Below are 14,282 nucleotides of genomic sequence, written 5' to 3'. Positions count from 1 at the left end.
CTTATTTTTGATGGCAGCGTGATAGAAACTGCTACAGGGTTACAGGAATATGATTAGAATATCAGAAGTGAAGCATCATTTATCATTTCTTTCTCACAATAGAAACTCTGATTCAGTCTCCTCCAGTGTGCTCATCCGAAAAAAAATCAGTGCAGGGAATCTTAAATGTTTATCATCTGTCTGTGTGAGAGCTTTAATGCCAAGTTAGAATAGTGTATACATTTTTTTTTACACATTTAAAGTAGAAATTTTAACTTTAAAGTCAGAGTTAAAAAAAAAAATCAACTTTTTTACTTTTACTTTAACTTGCCCCCATCCTATTTATTGAACACCTACGCTCTCCACTGTTCAGTTCGACCAGCCCAGTGAGCAGCATGAAACGTGGAGGATGAAAACATCTTGCAGGACGTAGTGAGAGCATTACGAGGTCTGTTTGAACTGTCTATATGTGCGGATGTATCTGCACATGGATCCCGTCAAGTGAAGCTGAAATGTGGGAGGTGCATCCTCTCACTCTTACAGGAGCCTGGCAGTAGGGGGCGCTCCCCTACCATCCACAGTCCATGAGAATCAAGAGGAATTATTACTTCAGCAGGGTTTAATCAGGCCGGGGTCATGACCTTTCAAAGACTTCAACTCATTTTCACATGAAAAATGAACGCCGATATTGACAGCCGAGACTTCGGTTCACTTGAATTTTCTCTCAATAAAAAATATGTCATGATAAGAAGTTTTTTTTTTTATCTTGACATGATTTTTGCGAGCTCCAGTCGCCCTGCGTCACTGTTTCTTTTCCACCTTGCTCTGGAAATTATGATGACATTTTTTCTCAATTTTGAATTCAGTAAATCAGTAAATAAAAACTATAAGATTTGACTTGACTTTTTTTTTCCACTGTGAAACACCACTTAAGTACGGTAATAACTGCTAGCTCTGCTAGCCAAGCTGCTAAACACAACCAATACTGCAACAATGGCCCAGAACATGAACACTGTGTGATAAATCCAGTAACAGCAGTGAATTTCCTGATTGAGAATTGTCTGGCGACGCCCCGAGGGCCGGACAAACAGCATTAACGGGCCACATGTGGCCCCCGAGCCTTATGATGCCCAATCTGGAGCAAAGTCTCAAAATAACAGAGATGAAATATTACTCTTCCGGCCCAGTTGGGATCGGATTGGTTTTTATAAGACCCCATAAAGGAGTCTGACCCCTCCGGCTGGTCTCATGTCTCTCCTCATGTCCTGCACTTCCCTCTCTCTCTGACAGGTAAAAGACCAAAGCTATTTTCTCTTGTTGCTCTACAACAGTGATCACTATGTTTTTACAACTCCTGGCATTTCTCAGCTCAAGCCTTGAGGTGGCACAGCTGTCATAACCACGGAGGTGAGGGTCAAACCATTTAGCGTGCCGGAGTGGCCGAGGGCAGGCTTCAGAGGCCAAACGCAGCGCAGTCCGTCAGAGAGGCCTTCAGCTCCGTCATAAACCAAGAATCTGGATGTGAATCAGTCCATCAGTCCACCAGTCCACCATCTCACCCAGGAAAGCCTCAAAACAACACTTTCACCACCACCTTCTAGAACCTTCAACATCATCAGGACACAAGAAACGCCCCAGTCAGTAAAACAGTTTTACAGACACTAAGATATTTAAGGAAGTGTTTTGTTAGCAGTCAAGAACATGAACTGAGTCTTCATAAAGGAAAAAAATAAAAAGGCATGAGACGACTACAATCACAGTAGAAACAAATTATCAAATGTCGGTTTGAGCTGAAGAGCCACAGCTCAGTCTCATCTTAAAGGTGTAATACAACATTTTGATTTCCGGGTGGATCACCTAAATAATTGGTGGGTCCGTTTGTCAGTCATTCTGACGAGCTGCTTTCGTAAGGCGGTTCTACGTGCTTGCGCCCAATCAGCTTCTCCCTTTTGCGCATGCGCATTCAGAGTGTTTATGTCGCCGGTGAGCTTCTGAGCTAGTACTTAACGATGGCGAGTCTGACATAATGAAACTGTAGCTGTTTCGGAAAAAAAAGCTTTATTTACTGTATGAGCGAGGCGGATCGCAGAAACAGTAAACAGAGCCGTGCACGCCAGAGAAGAGGAGATCGCGCTCATACACTTCCGCGTTTCCTGGGAGAAGCAGGAGAGCCCATAGATATCATATAAGAACACTGGATGGCTCATGCGAGCTGTAACCCAATGGGGACTAACGTCTCTCATGGCGGCCATCTTGGTACAGGGCCGCTCACTCACTCATCACATTAATGTCAATGGAGTGTCAACTTTGAAACAGGTATTAATTGCTCAATTTTCAATCGATTTTCAAACGAATTGGTTTGTTATAAACGTCAGACATGTAGATATTTAACTGCATGCAAAAATAAAACTTGTGATTTTAACATTCATTTTGAATAATAGCAACGTAACGTTAGTAATAAATCAAACCGTCTGTAAATCCGTCAAGAATTCAATGAGTTGAGTATTTTAGTTCGTGTAAATCACACACCTTCCCTTAGATTACACAGAGCGCCCCAGAGTGGTCCACTGTCCTAAGATGGCCGTCAGTGAACGACATTGTTGACTCCGCCTTAAGGCATCTAGTTTTTATAAGATATCTATGGGAGAGCCGGGCGGATGGTCTGGCGCATGCGCGTTGTTCAAAAAGTGAGTAACAGACGTGGGGCTTCGTCTTTTCGAGAAAATCGTGTATTAGACCTTTAAGTTTCAGTCAAACTCTGCTTTTTGTCAATGATATAAAAATCATCGTTGAATTACATGATCTCGAACTTGAAGAGCATTAGCCTGTGATCGATTAGTCACGTGTGTGTGTGTGTGTGTGTGTGTGTGTGTGTGTGTGTGTGTGTGTGTGTGTGTGTGTGTGTGTCTCGGAGGGGAGCTGAAATGGAAAATCGGCTAAAACAGGATCTGATCTTTGGCTTCTCAGAGGTCTGCATATAGTAACTTAACATGATACAGCAGTTTAGTAGTGGCACCAGCCTCCCACTCCCAACTGTCACCCTACCGCCACACACACACACACACACACACACACACACACACACACACACACACACACACACACACACACACACACACACACACACACACACACTCACACACACACACACACACACACACACACACACACACACACACACACAGATACACACTTGTTTATATATACACAGTTACAGTTCAAACACTGGGAGCCTGGGGGGTGAACGGCTCATGTTACATACATACAGTATTATTTGTACAGTGCAAACTCACACATGCTTACAAGTATTCTACATATCAGCAACTGCAGAATCAAAACAGCAAACAGCAATAAAGATATTATAGATTTTTGCATGAGATTGAGAAAATGGTGAAAAGATAAACCCCTGGACACATCTGGATTCAAGGAAACACTGTTGAACCTGAATATCTTTGGTCTTGGTTGTAAATCGGTGTTCCTACGTCAGGCTGTCAGACTGGTTACATTCTTGTCGCTTTCATGATTTTGGGACCAAAGACAACATGAGATGAAATTCAGAATGGGCAGATGGTGACTGATGCTGCGACCTTCGTCAGCTAGCCAATAGAAATGCAGTATGAAGTGACGTATTGATGAGCGCCGCCAGTCAGGCGCACCACGGCCGTAGGTCAGTAGTTCCTCTGCACATGCAGGAGGAGACGAACAGGAACAACAGCGTTTCCTTTCTGCTGGACTTGGTGGTTTTATAGTCGAGAGTCGCCCAGAATAGAAATTCAACTGGGTCATCTGTCCGTAGGAATGTCCCTGTACTCGCCATTGTTAATGTTTAAATTGTTCTGTGTGTGTCTCCAAATGTTTCCTCCTACTCATCTAGATTTTTCCCAGCGTTTCACAGCATGAGATCGAAAGCTGCCACTTGACCTCTACAGCAGGAGGAAGCATCACAGAGGAGTCTCATGCTAACAGGAAAAAGTAGTCCTCTGTAAAGTTCCACCTTGGGATTTTCATAAAGTTGCGTTTTCAGTGGTGCCGACCACCATTCTTGTGTAAACACCTGAAACACAGTGAAAGTTTTGCGTTCCCACTTGAGAACACGGTGGATTAGCGATTAGCAATTAGCAGTTAGCGGTTAGCGCTCATGTCCGAGTTCTCTCTGGATGGCCCTGTTTTTCGTACACAGCCCAACAGATCCTCCTGTTGAGGTTATTGGTGAATGTAGGTGCAAACATCAGGGTTTGCTCTGTGACGGACTGACTTCACACTGCCCTGCAACCCAAGTCAGAAAGTTCTAAGACAGATGGATGAATGGAGAGTGGTGGAGGTGGTGGTGGTGGTGGTGGGGGGGGCAGCTGATAACAATGGAGGGGAACCAGGCTGAGGGAGCCCAGAGGACATGGGGGCCGGGCAGCTGGAGGTGAGGGGAGGGAGGGAACATGGAAACACATGTGTGGAACATGAAACCAAACATGATCTATAACTAGAAACCAGAGCCAGAGCACCAAGGACGACGTGAAGCAGCCGCGAAAAACAAGCGGTAGAAACAGTACACAAGGGAAATATCCACCAAAACCACAACAAACCACATCACATCCCCCTCCTGAAGTTCCAAAACCTGCCTTTCACACTGGGCCTGCAGACCTGAAGACTCTTTGGTCTTGAACACTGAAGACTTCACCGTCTCTCCAACATGATCAGACTCCTAAAACTCAGATTGTTGTTTTTTTTCCATCTCTGTTTCATGATAGAATGAAGGTGATGTTTGTTCTGTGACAGGTCATGTGTGGAAGAAACTACCTGCTACAGTACTGAACATCTCTGTTAGTTCTGTTGAAAACAAAAATCCATTTTCAGGTCTCATTTCAGACGTCTGCAACATTTATGACTCGAGTTATTTTTGCCCATAAGCCGTGTCTAACATTTTAAATCAAGCGAACACAGCTTTATTCATCAAAACTGTAGCTTTTTAGACAGTTTAAGAACTTTTTATAAGTTGAGGTTTTAGATATCCTGATCATTTTGACTGGTTTTTCTCATTACAGTCATTTTAGCAGGGCTTTCTTAACACTTTTATCCATTTGAGCTGTTTTATGCCACTTTTAGCCCAGTTGCCACTTTTAGTTTTTATTATTATTATTATTATTATTATTATTATTATTATTATTATTTAGAACATTTTACCAATAACTGATGTTTGAACATTCTTTGCTGTTTCAGTTTTAGCCATTTTATTCATTTTAGCTATTATCATCATCAACTTTATTTCTTTTTTACCGTTTCAAACTTTTTTTTTAGCCCCTTTTAGGTGATTTTCATTTTCCATTAAACATGTTATAGTTTAAAATTTTGCATGATTCACTTCTCCAAACTATTTGCCAACCGTGAACCAGGCTGGTTTATCTGTTTGGAGCTCTTTTTTTTTACCATTGCAACTGTTTGACATTCAGCAGCTTTTCCATTCTAATAAGCAACATATTTTAACACAAAAACTGTTGAACTTTCTAACTTAAATGTCACTTTTATCACATTGAACTTTGACTTAAGAGTCTTATTTCTAGACGGTTTGTTATGTGATGTTTATTTCTGTGTAATTTAGAGTGGGTTTCATGGATCCTCCTCAGACGGCTGTGGAGTCTCATGTGTCTGCAGAGCTGCAGGCTAAAGACTTCTCCTGCAGTATTTTTATATTATAGTTAACTAATCCTTTCTAAGCACCAGGATATAAAAACAGTGCATCATTTCCAAGACATGCTGCTGTTGTTTCTGACAGTCCGGACCATCAATTATTTAAATGTCCATTAACAAACTGCAGTATTTAGAGAGCGACGGACTCCACTGCGCTGCAGCCCGGTCGAGCCCGCTGCGCCTCATTAGACGAGTGTGTGATACTCTGCTCCCTCCTGCTATGCCTCTGATCTGACATCTTATTACTGCGGAGAGCCTGGACACAGAATGCAACCTCGCATTCAGGACATAACACAGCCACATAGCGAAGATGGTCGCGCAGCGTGGACAGACGCTGGCTCTGAAGTGAAGGAACCCTTTCTCTGATGGCAAAAGATGCCTTCCATAGCTCTCATTCTTCGCAGATTGTCACTCAAAGCAGAGCGTTGGTTTTTGGTGTAAATAGTTGCGACAACAGATTTAAAATGTGAAAGCACCTGTTTATTTCTCAGAGGATTGTGGAGACCTGCTCACCTGTGCAGAAGGCATTGTAGGTGCCCTCCAGCTCCTTCAGAGTCCCATTCCAGGTGAAGTTATTGCGTCCACAGCCGAACATCATGACCACGCAGATTGGCTTCAGACTCCCCGCTGTCAGACTTCCTGTCTGCCCTACTGCTTAAATGAACAGGCAGCCAATGAGAATATAATCCCCCCGGTGTCCCCCCGCTGTCCCGTCACTGAGGGGAAGTCCTCGGGGAAGAAGGGAGAATGAGTGTGCGCGCAGCACCTCCCAGCACCTGGCTGCCTTTAAAATGCCCCTGTGCCTGGAGCCTATTGGTCAGGAGCCCAAATGTCAAACAGCACTGTGTAACGTGTCTGGGGCAGACGGGGTGAATGTATAGGGCTTGATTCATATGCGAGTGTGTGTGTGTGAGTGTGTGCACAAAGTGGTGCTGAAAGCCTGAATGATTTCCACATTTTTTGATTTATTATCAACACTCCTTTTTAATTCCTTTAACTTATATTGAATATTTCCATAAATGTATGACCAGCAGGCCGTGTTTGTTTAGGGGAGTTAAAGGAGGTGAAGTGGCACAACGGAGTCGAGGCTGCAGCATCGTCTGCAACGCCATGATAATTTTCACAGTGTTTCCATCTCCCCAAGATGACAGGGATGCCCCCACCCCCGCAAGAACCCCCCCCTGACCCCCGGCCACTGTGTGAGCTAAGTTTGGGGCTTGTGTCTACATGTAGTGCATGCTTGGATGTGCAGGAATAGCATAAAGCTGTGCTCAGTGGGAGCTCGCCAGTCAACAGCATGAAAGGGTCCACCGAGATCCGGCTATTTTTAACAGGAACCGCTGGCAGCGACGCTCAATGTCGGCGTTTGCTCTCTCATGTCCAATGTTCAACAAGCTGAGATGAGTTTCCACATCAGGGAGGTCAGATTTATGGCACATTTTCCACCTCAGGAGACCCAAATGAGGAAAATGACGCCATCACATTATTTACATATAGGCCCCATTTATATGTTTTCAAAATGAAAATTGAAAACTCTTGTAGAGTACTGAGTGTTTATTGACACAACAACAAAACGAAAACACAGCATTTCTGACAATGCTCTGAACCCATCTCCATGGAAACGAGGGGTAAACGCTACTTTCATTGCAGATTCAGATGCTGCTACTGCGCGTGTGCACCGTGGCTGTGGTGTGTAGTTCTTCTGCACATGCTCAGCGGTTTAACAGCTCCCTGGTTCCAGGAGGATGCTAAAGAGTCTCGAGCCACACACACCAGTGATGCTTCACGCCGAAACATGATTTAAGCATGACAGAAATGCTCATTAAAGGTGAGCTGGATGATATTGTGGCGTGCTCGGTCCCGCATCTCAAGACCACTACTGCATCTACAATTAGCATAGTGCAGCGTGTAGATAGACACTGTGCTCTGCTATATGCATACTGTAGATCTAGTATTACAGTCTTCTTCATGGCATTGCATGGCCTTCAAGTTCCGTTGGAGTAGCAATAATGGCTTAACGGCATTTACTCATATCAGTACTCGCTATCAACAAGTAGTCAAAGATTAAGAAGAGGCATCCGTCCTTTGACACCTCTGTTTTTCATTCAGGTGACAGTATTTATATTATCTGATGTTTTTCTTCTAATATGTGTTTGAAATAATTCTAAGAGTCAAATAATCTCCCTGCATTCTCAGCTCAGTTGATGGTGCTTCACCCTTCTGGACCCACAGTTATCTAGCAATCTGCTAGCATGAATGTTTGGTGTTTTGGATTTTGCGAGCCAGGAGTTCCCCGATTACTTGGACCTGGCTGTGTCCTGATTGCCATGTTCAGTAGCTGCAGAGGTAAAGACCTTCATATTGAGACATGCTTGTCATCTCTGAGGTTTAACGGAGCTTCGTCTTGGTATGTGAACCCTTTCCCGCCTCCTCTCGGGTTTCCTGCTGCTGATAATTAGCTTTGATTGGTACTGGTCCTGGGCCATAGTTCCAATAACACATTCTATTGTGGGGTGATCTGGCTGGTTCCTTATGGGTCTCACGGTCCAAAGACATGCACTGGAGGTTAGTTGGTGCCTCTGAAATGGCTCATAGGTGTAAATGTGTGTGTCTGTGGGAGAAACCTGTCGTCAGCTGGGCTCAGCTTCAACACTTCATGATCCCAAACTGGATCAAGAGGCTACAGCTGATGCATGAATAGGAATCTGAATACATATCAGGGATCAGTTAAAACTGCTGCCATTTGTGATTCGAGCCAGCAGGTCAGTGATGAAGCATATTAAGGTAGCCACCTCAGTGACGTAGCATTACCATCATGTGAGGGGGAAGCAGTCAAAACATGCTGAATGCTGCAAAATGAAGGACATTTCACTGTTTTTTTTCACCATGAGACATGTTCGAAAACTGCATACAAGCCACACTTTATCATCTGGGAACACCAGAAGTCTGTACGATGACAAAAAACTGCTACAGTGCCGCAGGAAAACCTCCAGTATGCTTTATTTGACTGACAGAGGAAGAAACATGTCACCTGAAGAAAACTAAAGACAAAACTACACAGCAGAATTTAGATAAATGTGAAGACAAATGTGTTGTATACTTACACACCTGTGCCTCTGGCATTATTTTCCTGCGACATGCATTTTGGATAGATGTGATTTGGTGACTTTTTTTGTTTAACCAAAAGCTCTTTCTGTCATTTTGCCAATGTGAGATCGAAATGGACTGCATGTGACTTGTGGAATAAAAATTAAATTGCCAAGTCTGATCTACACCAACTTCTTATTAAAAAGTCCGATGTAAAAACATCTCACTACAAGGAAAATCAAGATTAAATCTTAACCAAACGTAGTTCCAAACCAGTTGTCCTGTCTATTTTATTATAATTTAAGCTGTTTCTATATTTGAATAAATTCTTCCAGAGGACTCTTTTCACATTAACACGATGCATTTTTTTATTCCTACACGTACAATGTAAGAATATATAGGATGCGAAGTTCAGGGTCCGTGAGGAAGTCGTTCTTCACCGTCACATTTCGAGCCGTGTGCAAAACTACGGAAGCTTGAGAAAGGTTGACAGAAAAAGGTGAACATTAGCGTCTCCTTGTCTTCTTTCACCGGTAAGACGTGGTTCGTCCTGCCTGAAATAGCCATCAGCGTAACTCAATCCTGAGTGAAAATACCCCCGCTTCATCACTTCAGCTGGATCCTTTTCAAGTTGATTAGATAAAATGGTGCGCACACCAACTGTGCATGTAGTACGAGGTATAATATATGTGTAGGAACCTTTGTAGGGGGGCCGCGTTGACAGGGGCCACCGAGATAAAAAAGTATGGCTAAGCTGCGTGCCGTGTCTTGTCCTACCTTCCTACAAATATAAGGAACGGAACAGCGGGGAACTCGAGGTCACCTGGAAACGCTGACGCGTGGCCAGAACGGTGTCAGTGGCGTGCACGGCGCAGGATTAATGAGGAACATCGTGGTGCATGATCGAAAAGACTCTTCTAATTATTATCAAGTCTCAACAGGAATCAGAGGAAGATTAATTGACAAAGTAACTGATGTATGGTGGCAGAGCGGTCAGCACTCTGGAAACGGGGGAAACTTTGAGTCCAGGTCGGGTTGACTCAGATCTCACCACCAGAAGATAGTAAGGTCAAAATGTTAGTCACTCAGCGGTTCTGTGATGAAGCAGAGTGGTGTGAGTTTCTTGTCCCAGCTCGTTACTCATTCCCATAAAGGACCCGGTCAAGACTGTCCCAAAGACGAGTCCAGATGTGGAGAGAGGTGGATGGATAGTTGCTTTGACACATTTTTATTACGGATGGTTTCACAAAAAGTACTTTCACAGCTCCACTACAAACCCAAACTGCCTCAAAGCCCAACTTTGCTTGGCGTTTGTCTCGATTCATGTGTTAACCATTCTCATAATTCTGAGCTGCACTCTACTGTTGTTCTGTAGAATCTGAATCTGAAGAATGGTGGAAGACACCAACTGTGGATTCAGACTGTTAGAAGATTATTTGAATTAAAGTTTAAAACACACGCAATAGCTACAGTTGGAGCAGAGTACGTGAATATGACACTTTGCTTTAGGTTGAATGTAGTGATAAGGAAATAAGGTTGTGCTCTGGTGGTCTTCTGTTGAGAACTTGCTTTGATGTAACTGTAAAGAGAACCATGTGGAGACAACCACCTGGAGTGAAGAGGAACCCAGAGGACACCCTGCTGGTTGACCCAAGTGATAAGAAGAGTGAATGACATCTAAGGAAAGGGGCATCATGAAGGTGGGGCCCTGAGAAGCTGGACTGGGACCAAAGAGGACTGAGGGGACAGACTGGTTTTAGGGTGGCTGAGGAAAAGCCAACAGAGTTCACTTGAGAGGACAATAGAGGAGCTGGAGAGGAGACAGACTTAGGACTTTGGTGAAACCATTTCATCTGTTGTTGTAGTTTCATGCAAGAACAAATGTACAGTTTAACGTTGATCTGTTGTTGTCTATCTCTTCCAACATTAAGAATGATAGAAAAAAAATTCAGGATGAAGAAAAAAAGTCTTACAAGAGCATTTAAAAGCATTAAAAAATGCATTTTAAATGTAGTTATTACCATCATTGCTTTCTTTTGGATCAGTCTGAACAAGATTTTCCATTTGGGAATTCAATTTGACTGTGTACACAATTATAAAATTTGGAATTATGTTGGATATCGGTTGTATGGCAATTGAAAGAATATGAAAGAACATGTGTAAATGATTTAAATAAATAGAAAAGTTAAAAAGGAGCAGGAATATGCTGGCCTTTTTACGGTATATGGAACTTTTCGTGGATAAAAATTAAAAAATGCCTCACAACAAGCAATGATCCAACACAATACTTCCTGTTTTTTAATTAGTTATTATTTTTAAAGATAGAGTCAGCAGGAGAGAAGTCCACAGTCTTGTCTGTGTGATACTGCACTAACTTGTATCCTGTCAATATCAGACATTTGTATCAGAGAGTTTGACCATGTTGGACTTTACAACTTAACACTAATATTTTAAAATGAATCCTAGAATTTACTAACAATGATGAAAAGAAGTCAAGACTGGAGTAATGTTTGCAGTCCGAAGCAGATTTCTTTAAACAGGTGAAAAGTCTTTCAATAATCCAAACAAGCGATAAAAGCATGGATGATTATCTGGAATTCACCATTTGTCACCTCTAATCTGAGCTTTGACATGCTTTTCATTTGGTTAAAACAGTTCCTCACCAAACAGCAGTGTAGCATCTATATACAGCAATAAGAATATATACAACAAGAAGAGTATGGGACCCACAACAGATCCCTGAGGTACCCCACAGAACAGGTATTCTGGGATAGACATTATTTTATTGAGAAAAACTTTTAAAGATCTCTTAGACGGGTCGGAGGTAGACCATTTTACAGCAACAGCAGCAATCCAAAACAAATCCATCAGCCGGTTAATCATGGTGCTGTGATTGACAGCATCAAAGGCAGAGGAGAGATCCAGGAGAAGATTTAGAGCTGGAAAGCCATCCAGTAAGAGGAGGTCACATATCTGTACAGTCGTATAAAAGCCTGCGTTCCTGTTCCGTACACACTGTTGCTCTCTGTTAGACTAATTTCTGAAACTGTGCACCAACAAAAAGTTCCTCTCAGGACAGACTTGGACCAAGTACAGATTGCTGTTCTTATCAATTCTGCATAATTTTCTCCTCTTTCAGAGTTTTTGAGGAAAAAAAAGAAAAGCTGAACGTAACGTTCATCCAGTCAGCCTGTTTTATCAGGACTGCTTTCCTGCTGGAGCAGAGCTTGAAGTGAGTTTAGCTCCGCGCTGGCTGCAGAGCAGCCCCTCTGACGTGCACGGCCATCCATCATCCCTGAGACCGTAACACGAGCGTGCATTGATGGTCCTGCCACTTGTCGTGCCACACATGGCTGAAATGGCATTTTCCAAAAGGCCTGAAACCCAAGCTGCTCTCCAGGCACGCTGCCCATCTCCATCAGACACACACACACACACACACACACACACACACACACACACACACACACACACACACACACACACACACACACTCCTTGAACAGATTTATTGAGCTCCAGTCAGCCAGACATGAACTGTTTCAACCTATTTTGTTTTGTAAAACAAATGGTAAACAAACTGATTTTTTTTCCAGGACTTGCGCCGAGTTTCTCAGGAATTACGCCCTGTTTGCATGATATTGGTGCAAAAATCATTGAAAATCACTGAAAATTCAACTTCTTGAAAACGGCTTTCAAGTCGGAACGTTTTAACAGTTTTGAACAGTAACAACAACAGCCTCCAGAGTGACATACGACTGCCAGGCCAGATTCTCCTGGACTTGGTAGTTTTATCAATGAGGTTCATCATGATAGCAACCTGCCGATACAGACGTCCTGTAGCTATTCACCATTGTTAATGTTTATAATGAACTGTTCTCTTCGTGCACCTGTGTGTGATTTAAACAAAAATAAACAGCAGCAACTACTAGTGCGTGAAAACTGCATGATTTTCAGCATTTCTGCTTGTTCTTGAAAGAAAATATAATTTTCAAACCAATGCCGTAAATATGAAACTTTTCTGAAAATAAAACAAATCGTATTTACTTGAAGTCTATTCATATATACATGAATGAATAATGACTGAATAAATTCTGACTAATTTATCCACTGTGGATGGCATTGTTGCATTAAAAGCAGTGCATGTGTAATGACCACAAGCAGCAGTAAGAGCTAAGTGAAGTAGCGTTAAGAGCAAGTGTACTAAAATGCATGCTTGAAGGCTGGAGAAACTGCAGCAATGACAAGCAATGTGCCTTTAACATTAAGATGAAGAGAAACACGCTATTTAAAAAAGAAAAAAAAACATCTGATTGGATAGAATCAAAACTAGAAGGGAGTACTCATTCACTGTCAGAATACCATAAAGAAGCAAAAGGATGAACAATTGTTCACATTGTAGTTATTTCTACTAGGGCAGAGTTATTTGTCTGTATGTTTTATGAACCCTCAGTTACAGTAGGGGTTAGGGGGCAGCTGACAGGTATACAACACACAGTGCACATGAACAGGTCTAACACAACCTATAATATGCAGCTGTGCATCATCACAGCCTAATCTTTATTACTGTGCTCTTATATAGCCATAGCTGCTGAATGAGTCTGCCCCCTGCTGCAGCTCAGACTGTACAGCTCCTGAAATACTGTGACACTTAACACAGCCACTTTATACAGTCATTGACATTATCTCTGTTTCAGAAGCAACATAAATACAGCTCCAAATGATCTTAAATGAACAATGGCATCATAATAAATAACTAATTACACTTGCTTTCCTAAATGTAGAAGCAGAAGATCATATTTTACAAACCTTTATCATTACAGTCTGCATTCATGTATGTGCTTGAGTGTTAGTCTCAAGAATCAAAAGCCTGTAACTTCTCAAATCACAGGCTTTCTGCACTCTTTAACGTTCAGGTTTCCACAAATTCGCCCTCACACATTACATTATACTAATGCAATTGATTATTTCAGATATATTTAAATGTAACAATCTTGCTGCAATCAGATGCTTGGTTGTAGATATTAGATATGTCTCAGTCATTTGATAATATTACTTAAACAGTGTTTACAGCTGGCCTGTGTCAGCTTACATGTGTTTATAGTGTGTCAGCTTGGCTATATGTCTGCTTATGGTTTATGTCTACTTAAATATATGTATGTGTTTTATTATATATGTCTATGTATTTGCATATAGTACTTTGAGAATATATGCCTATGCTGTGTCTTCTTCGAGATGTCTGTCTGGTTCAGTTTTGTGTTTTGCAAGTATTATATTGCATGCAAATAATGTATTACAGTCTATAGTTGCACAACACAAGCCGGCCAGTGCACGAAATATATGATTTTCACAACACTGACCTGGTTTTAGTACTTTCTGTCGCCCTTTATACGCGTCTGTCTGTGCTAATATATATTTTATGTCTGAATATCTATATATATCTATACGTCTGGTGTCTACTGACATACATCTATTTCCGCCTGCGTCGTATGACGTAAGCGGAAATAGAAGTTGCGTTTGAAAAGAACCGGGTAG

At 42.2% G+C, this 14,282-nt stretch overlaps 1 protein-coding gene across 1 annotated transcript in view; it reads right to left on the bottom strand.

Moving 5' to 3' along the window:
• agbl1 (AGBL carboxypeptidase 1) overlaps positions 1-6,221 on the bottom strand; it is a 32,421-nt gene extending 26,200 nt beyond the window's left edge. Inside the window, exon 1 of the mRNA XM_030096048.1 lies at positions 6,175-6,221. The gene's annotated coding sequence lies outside the window, so the exon portion shown is untranslated. The remainder of the gene's footprint in view (positions 1-6,174) is intronic.
• Positions 6,222-14,282: the final 8,061 nt, after the last annotated feature.

Source organism: Salarias fasciatus, chromosome 7 (genome assembly GCF_902148845.1).
Source record: "Salarias fasciatus chromosome 7, fSalaFa1.1, whole genome shotgun sequence".
NCBI lineage: Eukaryota > Metazoa > Chordata > Actinopteri > Blenniiformes > Blenniidae > Salarias > Salarias fasciatus.
This window is presented reverse-complemented; position numbering and strand designations above follow the sequence as displayed.